Source organism: Centruroides vittatus, unplaced genomic scaffold, assembly GCF_030686945.1.
Source record: "Centruroides vittatus isolate TY-2023 unplaced genomic scaffold, ASM3068694v2 contig_375, whole genome shotgun sequence".
NCBI lineage: Eukaryota > Metazoa > Arthropoda > Arachnida > Scorpiones > Buthidae > Centruroides > Centruroides vittatus.
In genome coordinates this window covers 837966-853949 of record NW_027122197.1, presented here as the reverse complement: position 1 = coordinate 853949, position 15984 = coordinate 837966, and the positions used below count along the sequence as shown (strand labels likewise).

The following is a 15984-nucleotide window of genomic DNA, read 5'->3' as shown; positions in this document are numbered from 1 at the left end:
TTATTCTGCAACGCGCCCCCTAACGAACAAAATTGTGAATTCGTTTAATTTTAAAAGGCAACAGTGTTGCCAGGATGGGTTCGTAAACTCGTTCGACTTTACGAATCCATTTTTCTTGAAATTTTTACTCTCCCTCCCCCTCTTGTGTCCCAGTTTGCCCAAATTTCCGTAACCCCTTCCCCTCTTCAGACATCTGACAAAACTCGACCCCTCCTTAAAAACCTTTATCAGTTTATGAATGACATATGTAGAAACGGGAACATACAAAAAATTTTAAAATAAATGTAATAAAATGTATAAACTGTATAAAATTTAATGAAATAAATGGACGTCCACGAGACAAATTAATACATTGCAGATTGCCTTATCAACTGTCGCGTAAAGATATCGCCGCATCTATTTTTGCCGATAACGGAAGTTTCTCCGTCTAAACTCTCCCGTTGGAAAGCAAAGTGGGTTTCTTAAATTCTTGTTCACCAGATTCAACACCCGCTACGGTCGTCGAATCTGGTTAACAAGAATTTAAGAAGCGTGTGTCGTTTCGTCGTGTAGAAAGTAAATAGATGGTAATGGCTGTCCGTTGTAATGGTCTGTCAATGGCTGTCCGTGATTCGGTGTGTAAATAATCGAATTATGTAATATCGTTCCAAGCGTGCAATGCAAGTGTCAGTTGATGTGCGTCGCGATTTCCACAACGAAAGACAGCGTGAGTCAAATCGCGCCGAAAAAATTCCTAACGAGTCTCAGTCGAATGCCCATCAAATTAGTTAACGCGTATAAAGGCGAGATTGTTTCCTCCTGCGCACGGTTCGCGATATATGACGGGGGACGATGAACTGTGCGACACTCAAATTTCCGTTGTGTGTGACGAACCACGCGAGTAACGTCCGTTGGCACGCTGATTGGCTTTTAAAGGGGCTTTCGAGAAACGGTCTCCGCAGTGGTCTCATGGTGTAACGGTAGGCACTCTGGACTTTGAATCCAATGATCCGAGTTCGAATTTCGGTGAGACCTTTAGTTTTACGTTTTTTGTTGTCGAAGGTTGTGGGTAATTCCACTGGTCTTCAAAGCGGGGAAATGCAAAGTGATACTTGGAGGTACGCCAAATTTTCCTTCGAAATACCGTATGTACTGTACGTGTGTTTAGCCTGTCTAATCTTAGTCATTCTCCTTGAAAAAGACTTGCGATCATGCACGGAAAAAAATTCAAATTGCGGGTAGCAGGAATTATGTATTTATAGTGAAAGTTCAGCAAATTTTTCTGACACGTAAAAAATAAAGTAATTTATTCCATAAACATAGATTTTATATGTACATTTTTCTAATTTATTTGAAAAGTTTTATTGCAGATGAGTGAGATTCATTTAGACTCAACATTCCTTTTAATTCCTTGTCTGAATATGTATTCGAGAACTCAAAAACAATAAATTTTTGAACATATAATAACAGGTATATATTATATTATAGGAGATACAACTTATAATTATTTTCGTCTTAAAGGTACGCGATCAGAAAAGTTTGGAGATCCTTGCCCTATTCGATTATGATGCCTTAATTAATATAGAAATTTGTAATTGTCACTTTTATTTTCCTGTAATGTTAGCTTTTATTAGAACGTATTGCACTTAGATGGCTCCACTCAAAGATCTGTTTAGGTTGTTTGGAGGAGCAGACGTCTCTGGAAATAGTAATGTTGTATCACCAGGAAGCGCGAATAAACAGTAAATCCACGAAGAAACAAATTTAATCGTTCTTAACGACATGGGAGTGAGCAACACAGCCAATGAAGGGAGGATCTGATCGCTTTGATCGTCATGATTAAACAAGAAACAACAGTTGTTTCGCACTTATAATAGCTTAGAGATTCGTTAAGTACTTTTTAAAGTATTGTTTTTATCCTAATAACTTATTTTCTAAAATTATTGTAAATGCGTATTTGAGAAAATACAGCATTCTGTATTTGTCTAGTTATGTTAAAAAATGACTATTAATCAGTTATAATCATTTGTTATAAATTTATTCGATATTTAAATGCAAAGAAAATAGATTATTTGCCGCTCTCTTGGTTTATCTATAAACTTTCATAAATTTCATAACCATTCTCGCCTTTTTTCAATGCAAAATTGTTCATTTTGTCTCGAAAAGGGGCGAGTATGGTCAATTTGGTTATCAATAATTATATCATCAACCCAAAGATCAACTCTGTTTGCACCGATTATCCGCAAGTTTCCACAGAAAGTTCGTGTATTTTCCGGTACTGTCGTGCCAAGGACGACGCCAGCCAATGGGTAGGGGGTGGTAAGATGATGTAAATTGATAGAGGATATGAATTGTATGTAGGTAAAATAGAAACGATTCATAAAGTTTTAATCATTTACTATGTACCGGAAAAAAAATATCTCAAATAAAACATTTTCTTTAACTTACAAGAAGCCTAAGAAGATTATTTTAATTAAAACTTAGCATTTCGATAACTTTTTCGAATTTCTAGGGGAGGGTAACTGCCCCTCTGGCTGGGGCAGAGGGGCAGTTACCCTCCCCTAGAAATTCCTTGTGTCGTGCCGCCATTAAGATTCTGCAAGAACTACGGAACTTCAAAACTGTAGATTTGAAAATATAATTGATTTTGAAATTCCTAATAGAAATTCGTTCGTAGCGGCCACTTTTTAATTGTAAGGGTTTTTATATTTTAAATCGTTTTTACACGAGTTTAAATTTTTTTATAACGAACAGAAAATTTACGGAATTCTGTAGAAAAACATTATATAAATTCTGTTGTTTTCGCTGTACTTTAGGCGAAATTGTAAGTTATCATTCATCATATAATCATTCAATTAATTTACCGATGTTTACAATTAAATGATTCTGCGATTTTAGAATTTCGAATCGGAAAATAAATTCTCACATTCTAGTGGAATTGATTCATCAAAACAAAAACAAAGCATTATTAACAACGATTACGAATTTAAAGAAGTAAGAATGTGAAATTTCGGAACCGTTTCGGAACTCGGTCTAAAAGACGGAGACAAATGAATAGTTCCGATTCTGATGAAAAAGTGGCTTTGAAAGCCATCAAGAAGAAGCGCTTTTGCTATGAACATATATGTTTTAAACTTCATATTCGATATTCTTCAAGTTCGAAGTTAAAATAATAGAACATGTTTATTAAAATTTTATATCATTAGTACATAAAATGTTTGTTCTTGATTTCAAAAATTATGAAATCCACACATCATTTATTGATGATGCACTAAGAGAAATCGATGTTCTATAAACATTAATTAGAGATATCTACAGAATATTTTTAATTTGTATTTAGTATACATCAAGAAAGTTTCATTTATAGCGGCGAGAAATAAATAGAAAACAAACTGAATGGGCATCCGCGTAGAACCATCCAAAAATTTTGGCTTTAAGGCCAATTAAAATAACGAGTCGTTTTTCTATTTTGACACCAGAGTATTGGAATTTCTTTCCTGTCTCTTAATGTACAAAACTGTTCCTTATTATTATTTGTTTATTTAATATATTATTTAATAATTTTTGAAATTTGTTTGTGATGAACATCTATCCAATGCGATGAGTCAATTCTTTTTTCCTATATCCAGAATGTTAATAATTAAAGTTGTTTTCTGCTATGTTCTAAACATATATTGAATAAACGTGAGAAAATGATACGAAACGTGTCGCGGAACGAAAATATTGCATCGTCTCGCCTATTCACCAGATTAACTAATGTCATTTATTTTTAAAAAATTATACTTTTCATTTAATTCGTTACATTTTATATAGTTTTTGTTCTCCGGCTGTTTAAACCGGGAAAAAGTATCCGGCGATCCGGCATAATCACCCCCCTCGGATTTTTACATTTTTGGACTCAGGGTCCTTGAAACGGCGCGAAATAAAACAAAAAGAAAAAGAAAAATCCGGATAATTTCCATATGTGTAGATGTTAGTGTATATGTGAAGGACACGAATTTGTTCAAACTATTTAAAACTTACGATCCTAAAACGCGTCGTGAGCAAAATAGTTTCAATTTCTCACCGAAATAATATATTGTGTAAGAGATATGGTACATTGTAAACCAACTAAAACAATTTATGTGCAAGTGTCCTGCGTACAATAAGAAACTGTTTATATGGAAGTGACGCTACTTGTTATACTTTCAACACCTGGTATAACAAGGTGACGGCCGGATCTTTGAGCTGTTAAGGCTTCAGTCAACCGCTCTGAGATCGATTTCGGACTGTCGAAGAACCCGGGGCGATCTGTACCTGGTGTGTCAAGACAGTCCGGCAGCCCAAATTGTGGATCTTCAGAAACCGACGATGGGTAACATTAAAACGGCGCTCCATAAACAAAACAAAACAAAAAATCACCATGTCATATTGCAAGTGTGATGAAATATACGATGAGCACGAAGATCTTTAATTGATGATCTTAGGTAAAAGAAAATTGAAATACGAGCGAAATTTGTGCGCAGATAATTTCTTACCATAATAAATTTACAGAGATTTAACATAAAAATTCATCACAAAGCGATTATTGATGCGAATGTGTAAAATTCCATTTAATCCATGCAGGTTGTGATTACCAGAGCCCCTTCGGCCGCCAATTTAAAGTGTTTTAATCTTTAAAATTGGCGTTTCCACTTCCCGGGACGAGGACAAGGCGAATCTGTTAATCTTCACCTGGTACACCTGCGACTTGATAAACTCCCACGCAAAGAAATCTAAGGGAGTCAGGTCTGGTGAGCGAGGGGCCCACAGCCTTTGTGAACCATGACCAATCCATCTACCAGGTACACTGGACAAACCTGAAAATATATTTAATTAAGAAATCACTAGTTTCTTTTATTTTTATTCAAATTTGACGTTAATTAAATATGATCTATAATTTTATTTGTGACTTTTATAATCAAGAGTATCTACAATAAATGCTGTTGTATTTAATAATTTTTTTTATCGCACATCCGCAATTAACAGTAATCTTAAGGTTGCAAACCTGCAATAAATATTCTCATTCCTATTGGTTAAAGTATGATCACATGCAGGGCCGGATTATCGAATAGGCAAAGTAGGCAAATGTCTAGGGCCCGTAATTCGGAGGGGCCCGGCATCAGTAGCCATTACCTAATAGAAAAAAATAAAAGGTCAACAGCCATCCGTGCGTCAGAAGTAATCTCCCCACGAGATCTCTCGCACCATCTAGAAATATTCCTAGGGCCGCCTCTCATAGTAATACTGATGTATGGTTATGATTCATTTTCTAAATTTAAACTTATACGTCGCGACATCGCATATTCGATGTAGCGTTCAAGTTGCTCGAGTGCGAAGTTATTACAATTCAATAGTGTTTTATAAAACAGTTAAAAAGGGTGACACTACGGTGTAACTTGGGGTGACACCACGATATCCGCACCGGGTGTCACCCATGCTAGCTACGCTAATGTCACATTATATAAGATTTGTTTAGAAGCAACTTATTTAAATGGGGCCCCAATTTAAATTTTGTCTAGGGCCCGCTAGAGGCTTAATCCGGCGCTGATCACATGACGTATTAAAACGAATCATTTTTCGCGGATACAAAGAAGCACGGAATTTCTCATTTATAACGTATTAACATCACTATTTTTGATTATTTAAAAGGGGAGAGCGCGAACGCAGTCCCCAGCTACCACAAATTACACGCCCCATCTACCCCAGTTTGGGGTAGTGGCAGGGATCAGCTAGACCGAAGTGCAATGGTCAAGCCTCGTCCTGGACTCTTCCCACTCTGTTCTCTTCCAGCGTAAAGTTCTTCGATCTTGTCGTTGGTGTTTTATTAAATATGCACGTCGTCTTCTGTAAATTAATCAGCTATTTATATATTGTTGGAAGATTTGGTCTTTAACCTACTTTCTCCATAAAATTTTATAGAAAAAGGACGATAAACATTTAGCACCGTCCATTTTTATCGTTTCGATTCACATCGTGACTACTTTAACTATTAGCGTTATCTAGTAGCAGAATATATATATATATTAAATCACGTGATTAAACATCTAAAATTCTCTTAGCGTATTAACGCAAGCTATGGGAGAATTCTTTACAAAATTTTATCGTGGTTTTAATTGTACATTTCTTTTTCATTGGCATTAAAATGAACACTTTAATATTTCGGAATTAAAAAATGTTTTAAATCTTCCTGATTTTTTTTGCGAGAAATTTTTTGATTATTTTACGTACACGTGTCGGAAAAAGTTTTTGGCGTTTAGCGGGCTCGCATAGAGGCGCAAAATTATCGCTTCGATGTAGTCTAGTCGATAAATCTTGTGGAACCATTTGGTACGAAATTTTCAACAGCCGACAACAATTCTCGAGACAAACGTATTTTGTTGGGTCAGGGGTGTTCATTCAGGAATTCCAGTGTTGGAAGTAGATGTGAAGCTTGTAACTACAACACGTCGAGCAATTAAGGGCGAGTTACGATCCGAAGGCAGAGATGGTGTATTTATTATTTTCTTTTCGATGAATGCAACGCTAAAAAACAGGAACGTTGGTCAGAACACAAAATATTAGTTTCTCTGACACAAGTAGTATGAAAAATGTAAGCTTCTTCGAAAAAGACCAATTCTTCTAAACTTATGCTAAAGTAATGCTATCAAGGAACGAACAGTTTCTTATTGTAAGAGACTTGAAAGAAATTCCGATACCCTGTACGCATGTGGAAATGAAAAAATGACACGTGATTCAACGTTTTAGTCGTCAGTTAAACTCTTGTCTGGGCCGGATGGCCGAGCGGTCAAGATGGCAGCCTACCGCTCTGGGAGACCCGGGATCGATTCCGAACGGGTCGAATAATCCCCAGGAATTTTTCGGGGTTCGGGGGTGGTCCGTTCAGATATGTCGGGCGCCGTCCCTCACCACCCGGTCGCCCCATTGTGGGCCTTGCCGAACCTATAATGAGCCGTTTATAAGAGGCTCTCTTAGTGCCCACAGGGTGGAAAGAGTTTTAAAAAAAACTCTTGTCTGTAAAAACTTTCATTACTTATAATATACAGTAAACACCAATTTCCGTTTAGAAATAAGAATATGCTGTAACTTATTTTGAAAATTCATATGCGAGACTTGCAGTACGCTAAAATTTTTGGCCTCTACTTTCGATTCGAAATTTTTCGATGTAAACATTTTGCGCGGCAGTCAAAGCAGGGATTTACCTTGTTCTGCTAACGTCAGTGTTCGTTACGTCGTAATAAAACCAGAGTGAATGTTTCCACCCGGACAACAACGTCACTTCACAATTGTGATCGAATCCAATGGTGGGGATTTGAACATTGATCCGTCATTAGTCTCGCGGAAATACTATGTGCCATTGATTAGGCAGTAATCGCGGTTGTTAAAACAAGTCAGGATAGCCAAGCGGTCTAAGGCGCCACACTCAAGGGAAACCTTTCCTATAAGTGTAGGAATGTGCATTCTGGTCTACGATAGTGGGCGTGGGTGCGATCCCACTCCTGACACGAACTTTTAAGTTTTTTTTATGTGCGGTTAATTGAAAATGTTTTTTTAGCGTGACGTATGTTTGCGTCCGGAAGACATTTTTGTAATTCTTTTGATTTGAAACTGTAATGATAAGTGTGTTATAAGTTTTCAACATGTTGAATTCCGTCTTTCGGCGAACGCAAAAGTAGAATAAACTGATGGGAACATCGCGAAGCGTCGAACAGAAACTCTGCTTCGCACACACACGCACGCGGAGAAACAGTTTCTGTTCTAATTCAAAACCAAAGAAGTTTCGGAATTCTACTGTCGCTGTCGCCTTCAATTGTATCAATAATGACGAGGGCGAAGAAGAAGAAAATAAAAAGGCCGCACCGCGATGTAAACTGGGATCGCTAGATTATGTCCTAACCATTATACTATGGAATCTCACCTGAGTGTTGCACATCACCTTAAGCTTTAAACTGGGTGAAGGAAATCATACTTTCCCCCTATTATATATAAAAACCGGAAAAGTAAACACATTCACAAAAATAAGAGATGCAGCCATAATAAATTTATTATTTCGTTCATATTATGCTAAATATAATGTAAACTGGATCGATGCAACAATAAGTAGTTTAGAACCTTTTCTACAATACATAGTGGCAAAGGAAGGAGCTCTGCTAGTATCAGAGAGACATTAGTAGAAACAGTTCTGCAGCACTTTGAAATTATGATGGTAAACTGTCTTTGAAAAGAGAATAATTTACTGAATTTTTATTAGTTACACGATCCCAGCTAGAGGTTGCGTAAAGTTGCATTGTTGTATTGCCCAATTATGTAGAGTTTTACAAGTTTTATGATTTAGTCCCCAGGTGCACCTAGCACATTTTATCAGCATGTAGTTTATTTTCTTGGCCTTGCCAAGATGTAATCAATATGGCAACTGAATATGGTTTATCGCTATTCTCTCTTGTTTTATTTTGTATGTCGTTTCTGTTTACACGTGCACTAGCTAGTCGATCAGTCAAAGTTTTTTGTGTCCTTTTGTGAAAATTAAAATTAATATAAAATGAATGTTATGACGTTGATATTAATGATAATAATAATAAAAAGATTGTTAATAATCAAGAAAAAGCTCTTAAAATAAATTGTTTATTCGAATTCATTAAATTTTTATATTTTTAAATTTGTTCACATAAAGTTTTTTATAAATACAGTGATACCTCGGTTTTCGTCGGTAATCCGTCCGAAAACAATCGGCGAAATCCGAAACCGACGAAAACCAAGGCAATTATTTCCATATGAATCAATGTAAACCCAATTAATTCGTTCTAGACACTCCAAAATACATACAAAAACACATTTTATAGAGAATTAATATAGCGTTAAATACTAAAAACAATAAGAAATTAACATAAAAGACTAATTGGTATTAAGATTAAAGATAAGATAATTAGCATTAAGATGAAAATGAAAGCAATGGAATTGTTCGGCTAGACACGCGGGGTAATGTCTTGTCTTGTAGAAGCTAGTTGGATATGAGCTTCTAGCCTATATCGCCTCGTGGTAAAGTGTGATGTAATTGTCACGTAATAGTAGTTGTATGCGTTTATGATGGTCGTACCGAGGTGAATAATGCCTTCTGGGAAATCCGTTTAAGGGTAACTGGCTCCTATTCAGGCGTTACAGACGTGGAGAAAACCCGGAAAACTTCACGTGGCCTGCCCGTCCTGGCGTAGCGCGAAACCACGACCGAACTCTCACAGTGTTCAGGGAACGGAACCGTTGGCCAATGGTGGGCCGTCGTAGGGTAATGTTCACACAACGAGAAATAATGCCACATTGCGCCAAAAAACGCGTGGGTCGCCCTTTGTTTTCGCAAAATTAGCAGCGAGGTCACTTGAGCACGCCGACGAAATCCGAGGCAATCGACGAAAACCGAGACAAATTTTTCGCGAAAAAAATCGACGATAACCGAAGTTAACGAAATCCGAGGTATTATTGTAATAGTACATATTAATTAACTAATTAATAATTATATATGTTGGACCTAAGGTTTTTAGAGTTTCATAAAAATTTTGTTTTGTTAAAATCTTTCTATAAAATCATGCCTAAATATTAAATAAGATAGGGAAGGGAAGGGGAGGGGGTTCAAAGAAAATATTACGGTTTCTTAAACAGGGGTGGGTGAGGGTCTAGAATGGCAAAAATCGCCCTTACGTAATTTATGGATGGTCCCTAAACTACTACTACAAGCGGCCGTTTTTGCCGTTTGACGGCGCGCACTCTGGCCGGAATATAGGAACGCGGTACGCAGGAATTTTTAAACGGATGCAGCTCGCGCGGAGTTACGCAGAGGAATAAAAGAACGCACCACTCGTATCCCAGAGCGGTAAGTTGCCACCTTGACCGCTCGGCAATCCGGCCGAATTCCATTTATTAAGACAGAAGCCTAGCGTATTCTATTTAGTATTTTACTTAATAAATAAATACTGCAAAATTTATATAATCTAAATTTAATTTTTAAATAATTTATTACAAATTTAATTTATATTATTATATTATTTTTAAATAATTTATTACAAATTTAATCTGTGAATGATGTATATAATCATTCACAGTTTAGATTTGTAATAAATTATTTAAAATATAATATAATACTATAAATTAAAAATTGTAAAGTAAAAATATAAATTAAAAATTAAATTATAGATTATATAAATTTTGCAGTATTTATTTATTAAGTAAAATACTAAATAGAATACGTAGGATGGCAACTTATAGCTGTTATTTTTGTTTTATGCTGCCATCTAGTAACGAATTATTTCATTAGCGTTACTCTTAATACCTCCTTTAAGAAAATAAAAGTTCTGATTTTTTAAAATACATTTTGCTAAAAGTGACAAAAGTTATTATATATTATAATTAACAAAAAGATTAATACATTTAAAAAAATTATTTCTAATATATTTTATTCTAAATATTTTGCTTTAAAATGTTAATTTTAATATTTTAATAGAAGAAATAAAAATGTAAAATAACAAATAATTTTGTTAATTATGGAAACAACATAAACAATTTAATTGATTTAAAAATTAAAACATAAAAAATAGTTTAAAAATTCAAAATAATAATAACAATAATAATTTAATCACACAAGATGGCGCACTTTTTAAAATCCCAACAATCAAAATAAATAAATTATATTGTTTCATTTTATAAAAAATTTTTTAAATTAACATTTATTTCGATTAAAATTAAAATGTTTTAATTTATTAATAAAATAAATTTTAAATTTCAAACTAAAAACTTAATTTTTAAAATTTAGTTTAAAAATGATATACATTTTTAAAAAATCAATCCGTTAATACTTAAAATAATAATTTTTTTAAAAAAATTACTAATTAAATTTTTAATTTAATAATAATAATAATAATAATAATTTAATTTGTAAAAATTTAAATTAAAAATGTATATTTTTATACTTTAATATCTATTAAATTATATTAATTTTATACTATGAATTAATTTTATAAAACAGGCTTTATATTATTAATTTCTACGTTAGTCAATATAATAATTATGTATAATATGTTTAAAAACAGAAAATTATTGAATAATACTTTACGTATGGTTTGAATCAGATCGAACTTTTAACTCGAGAGAAAGTTATGATATAGATATTTTTTTCTTTTAATTCACGTAAATTATTATATTTATGTCGAAATAAAAACAAATAAAAATGTAAACAAAATTCGAAATGCAATCAAATCTTCGTCTGGCCATGACGTATTTCTCGAGTCACGTGATCATCTCGTGGTCAAACATGGCGCCAAAAAATTGTCCACACGTTGAAAGATCGAGAAATGTTTTATCACCGTTATATAGCGTTTAAGTAAATTGTACGTTATCGTAATAGAATGGTGCTACATTGAAATTTTTAATGAATAAGAGTAAATGGAAAGGCACAGATGTTTTGGTGAGTGATTATTCTTTAAATCTTTTCGCCATTCGTCAACATCGATTAAGCCTAAATCCAACTATGCTTTTCCTGTTTATTATACACGAATAATAACAATAATAATGTATACAAACAGATTAAACAAATAATATACTTATTAAAGGGATATTTTAAATATCCTTTTCATCCATATAAACGTTGACAAATCACTTAAATGATCTTATAAGTCTGATGAGAGTTTGGCTGATGAAATCTCATCCATCAGCTTTCTCCTTTATGTCTACCCACATCAATGCATAAATTACACATGTATCAATTCATTAATACCTACATCATACACTGTTATTACATACTACATGCAGATTTCTATTCAATTTAATTTATACATAAATAAATGTGTTTATATCAGTTAAGTAGTGTTATTGGAATTTAAAGTTTTCCTTTATTACTTTGTTTTTTTTAATACTATTCACCGCTTGACATTTCCACCGATTATAATACTGTTATTGATTGTACGTCTGTACATGTTTGCCATAATTTCTATACAGATAAGTTTTATTGTTATTTATTCGTGTTGTTGCCGTAGCTTTTAGTAAGGGATTTATTTAATTCATAAACACATTCGTTTATTAAAAAGTTACAAATTTATTGAAATTTCTTAAAGTGACAAGACTATTGCTTTTGTATTGTGTGACTGATTAGATTAAATGTTGAAATTCCTGTTAAAAACAGTAATAAGTGAATGAGAATTTTGTTGCTGAAATTGATTATTTTAAAGTTTTTTTTGTTTTATTTTTAACCTATCAATATTTGTAATTTATGTTGTTTAATTGATACTGTGATAGGCAGTGACGTGCAGTCTGTGGAAGCATCATTTCCCTTGTATTTTTCAAAATATAAATACGTATTGTACGATTAATTTCGTAAACGAGTTCTTATATCTTTGTTTCATGTCGACATATCTATTTAGAATTAAAATAAATAAATTGTTTTTCTTTTTTGTCATTTTCAGCATTTGTTTAAAATTTTTATGGAAACATAGCTTTCCTATTGTCAAATGTTGTCGCATGCTACTGGTGATAGGTGTTATTTTAACAATAATGTATACCTTTTATAAATACTTGTATTGCTTTAATAATTTAATAATATAATATATATATATATACGGTCTGGTTGAAAAGTAATGAGACTAAATTTGTATTGTACATTATGGCAACATTATAACATTTATTTACATGATGGTACATTTGGTACAAGTTTTAACCTCATATCAATGTAATGGGTGTTATTGAAGATTTAGTGCACTTACGTCTTGAGTAGTGATTACAGAAGAATGGAGAATGCCGAACAACAATATTAGATGAAATTTTTTATGAAATTGAAAGAGTGCAACTTAAATTTATGATGCATAAAAATTATATATAGTGGTGAAGTTCTGTCACATCCTTGTTGACATAAAATGTTTTTAGATGGATGAGAATTGGGGAAGGTGAGTCAAGATCAGGACATTCTTTGACTTTGGATGGTAATGCTAAACATGTACAGACTGTCATTCTTCAATCTTGAAGAATCCCAATTAGAAGTCAATGGTCACCATTTTGAAACTATTATGAATGTTCATAAAGCTAATCAATGTTGTGCAGCTCAATGAAAATAACTTCCAGAGATGTTATAAGGCATGGGAAAAAAATGGAATTAGATGAATAAGTGCATTATGTCAGAAGGGCTTACATTGAAGGGAATTAGCACTAAAATGTAACAGTGAAATGTAAATTGAATAATTGACTTGTCATAAAATTAGTCTTCAATCAGATCTCTTGTTTATATAATATATGCTCTTTTACTTTTGATACTATTTACTTAGCAAATATGTCATACTAACCTTGTATAGCTTTTCAGTTAATTTAGAAATGTAACACTAATGTTTTTGTTCCACTCTAGAACCTTCTTCAGGTGTTCTATAAAAATTTTTCTGGTGTGATCCGAGTTCAATTTAGCTTCCGATTTTAAATGTTCCAGTTTCAAATGTTCCTCTTTATACACTAAAGACAACGTCAGAGATGGCAAACCTTTTTGAGTCCACGTGCCATATTGTAAGCATACTTAGATAGTAAAGATGTTTACATGTGCAAAAATTTTAGACTTTGAATAATGACATTTACAGAAATTAGATGGATATGCTTTAATTAGAATACATGTAAAAATGCTGATTGAAAAAAGGATGATTAGGTGTTAAACCAAAAGGTTGATTGAAAAAGATCGATGTTAAATCAAAATCATATGATGTGTTACATGCCACAGTTTGCCACCCCTGCTGCATGTAGTTAAACTATATTTTAAACTTACTAATAATGAAATTGACTGATCATTAAGTTAAATGTTTATTGAAAATTATTGATGGAATGAAAGTATTTTTTAAATTTATTTTTTTATTTACAGATATATATATATATATATCTGTAAATAAAAAAATAAATTTAAAAAATACTTTCATTCCATCAATAATTTTCAATAAACATTTAACTTAATGATCAGTCAATTTCATTATAGTAAGTTTAAAATATAGTTTAACTACATGCAGCAGGGTAGCAAATATATATATATCTATATATATTATATATATAATTATAATATATCATATATATATAATATAATAGATATATATTATAATATATAATAAAATAATAGATATAATATATATTATAATAGATATAATATATATATATAATACTTTATAATAAAAGGACTTAATGTATTGAAGAGCAAAATTTCTAGATATGGTTTATAGATAATTTATAAATAACAAGTAATGTTAATGTGAAAAGAGTATCATTTATAATTTTTATAGATATTTATTACTAAGTAATGTACTGTACATCAGTAACTGTTTAGTCATAGTTTTCCTTGTATTGATAATTGTCATCTGTAGTTCTTGTATTGTTTTAAATTGCCTTCTACAGTTGTACACTTTATGAGAGAGCAATCCCCCAAAGATTTTTCTATAGGGTTTAAATTAACTGGAAGTAATGCAGGAGTCTGAAAATATTTAATTATCTTTTTATCAAACAACTCAAACACTATTTTTGCTATGTGTACTGCAGCAGTATTTGTAACTGCCATTAATCATCCAAACCATGTAAAATGCTTGTTTAGTAGCTGAATGCATCCTTGAGCATCCTGCTGACAACTAATAATTTGCATATCATTCTTCTTCTTGTATCCTATTGCTCCTCATATCATCACTGATCCATTTGTCTTCTAGATAAAATTTTTTCTTTCTGCCTTAAGTCATGAAAATAATAATCAAAGACATCTAGTCCATCTAGATTAGATTTTTTTTCATTGGTGAATATAATATTTTGCCAATGAGTGGTCCGTGATGTATTGTCTGGCAAATTCCAAATGCACATCTTTATATCTTGGCAGAATCCTTGGTTTCTACATGATTTTTTTTTCTATTGGAGTAGGAATTGGACCTGAATAATCTTTGGACATTCCTAACATTGATTTCCATACCTACTTCAGCAACTATTTGCCTAGCAGACCTTTGGGAGTTAGATGCACATTAAAAATGGCACTTGCACTTCTAGCACTAATCCACATAGTCTTCTTATACTTTTCTTTAGGCCATAATTTATAGGAACTTGCAAAAATCTATTAATTATTCAAAGACTACGATGAATTAAATGTTCAATTTCTCTAAAATTTCTGTTTGTATTTGTGTCTACTTTGGACCTTGTTTATTAATAGAACTTATTACACTGGTGTGGGTTTCCATTTATCAAATAGAGTGTAATAAGTTCTATTAATAAACAAGGCCCAAAGCAGACAAGATTACAAACAGAAATTGATAAGAGTAAGAACATACAGGGAAAAAGAATTAATGTTCAATTTCTGTTTGACCTTCCTTCAGATTTAAAAACCATAATCTGTTTTTTTTTTTCAAATTCTGATAAATATTTTCCTCTGGTCAATACTTGTCCAACACTGTCTAAAAACTTGTTTTGTAAAATGCAGACGGTTGATCAATAATATCTCTGATAAAGTAATAGATATGCAAATTATACTGCATGAATATTCAAGAGATATACAAATGAGTTTATCTTTTTGTCGCATGCTAGTTTTTATTTTTGTTAAGAAGATTTTTGTTAATTACATTAGAGATCTGAAAATTTAGATTCTTGTATATTTTGTGATAATAATTATGTATAATATTTGTCACGTAAAGCTTGAAAAAATTAAGTGAGTTTCCCATTCTGTTACTGACTCTATAATATATATAAATAAACATACAGTGAAATGTGGGTGTAACAAACACCAGTTTAATGAAGTTTTCGGTATAATGAATATATCTTGAATCCCTCACCAATTTCCTATTCAGCTAAATGCAAAAATATTTCGGTATAGCGAATACCATTGTAACAAAAATTTCAGTTTAACGTAATAAAAATTTTGTCTCTTGTGAAATAATAGTTTCATTATAATGAAATTTATAAATGCATAAATCATTCATTATTAGTAAATGATGAATATTATGTCAAACAGTCTGACAACAT

The 15984-nt window shown here is 32.3% G+C and overlaps 1 protein-coding gene and 1 non-coding gene across 2 annotated transcripts in view; one reads left to right on the top strand and one right to left on the bottom strand.

The window, feature by feature from the left end:
- Positions 1 to 5646: 5646 nt before the first annotated feature.
- LOC136975605 (U1 spliceosomal RNA) lies at positions 5647 to 5804 on the bottom strand. Its single transcript, XR_010880804.1, has one exon. It is a non-coding gene; the product is annotated as a U1 spliceosomal RNA (small nuclear RNA).
- A 5443-nt stretch (positions 5805 to 11247) lies between these two features.
- Positions 11248 to 15984, top strand: part of rno (rhinoceros) — an 84037-nt gene continuing 79300 nt past the window's right edge. The window contains exon 1 of the mRNA XM_067270635.1: positions 11248 to 11446. The gene's annotated coding sequence lies outside the window, so the exon portion shown is untranslated. The remainder of the gene's footprint in view (positions 11447 to 15984) is intronic.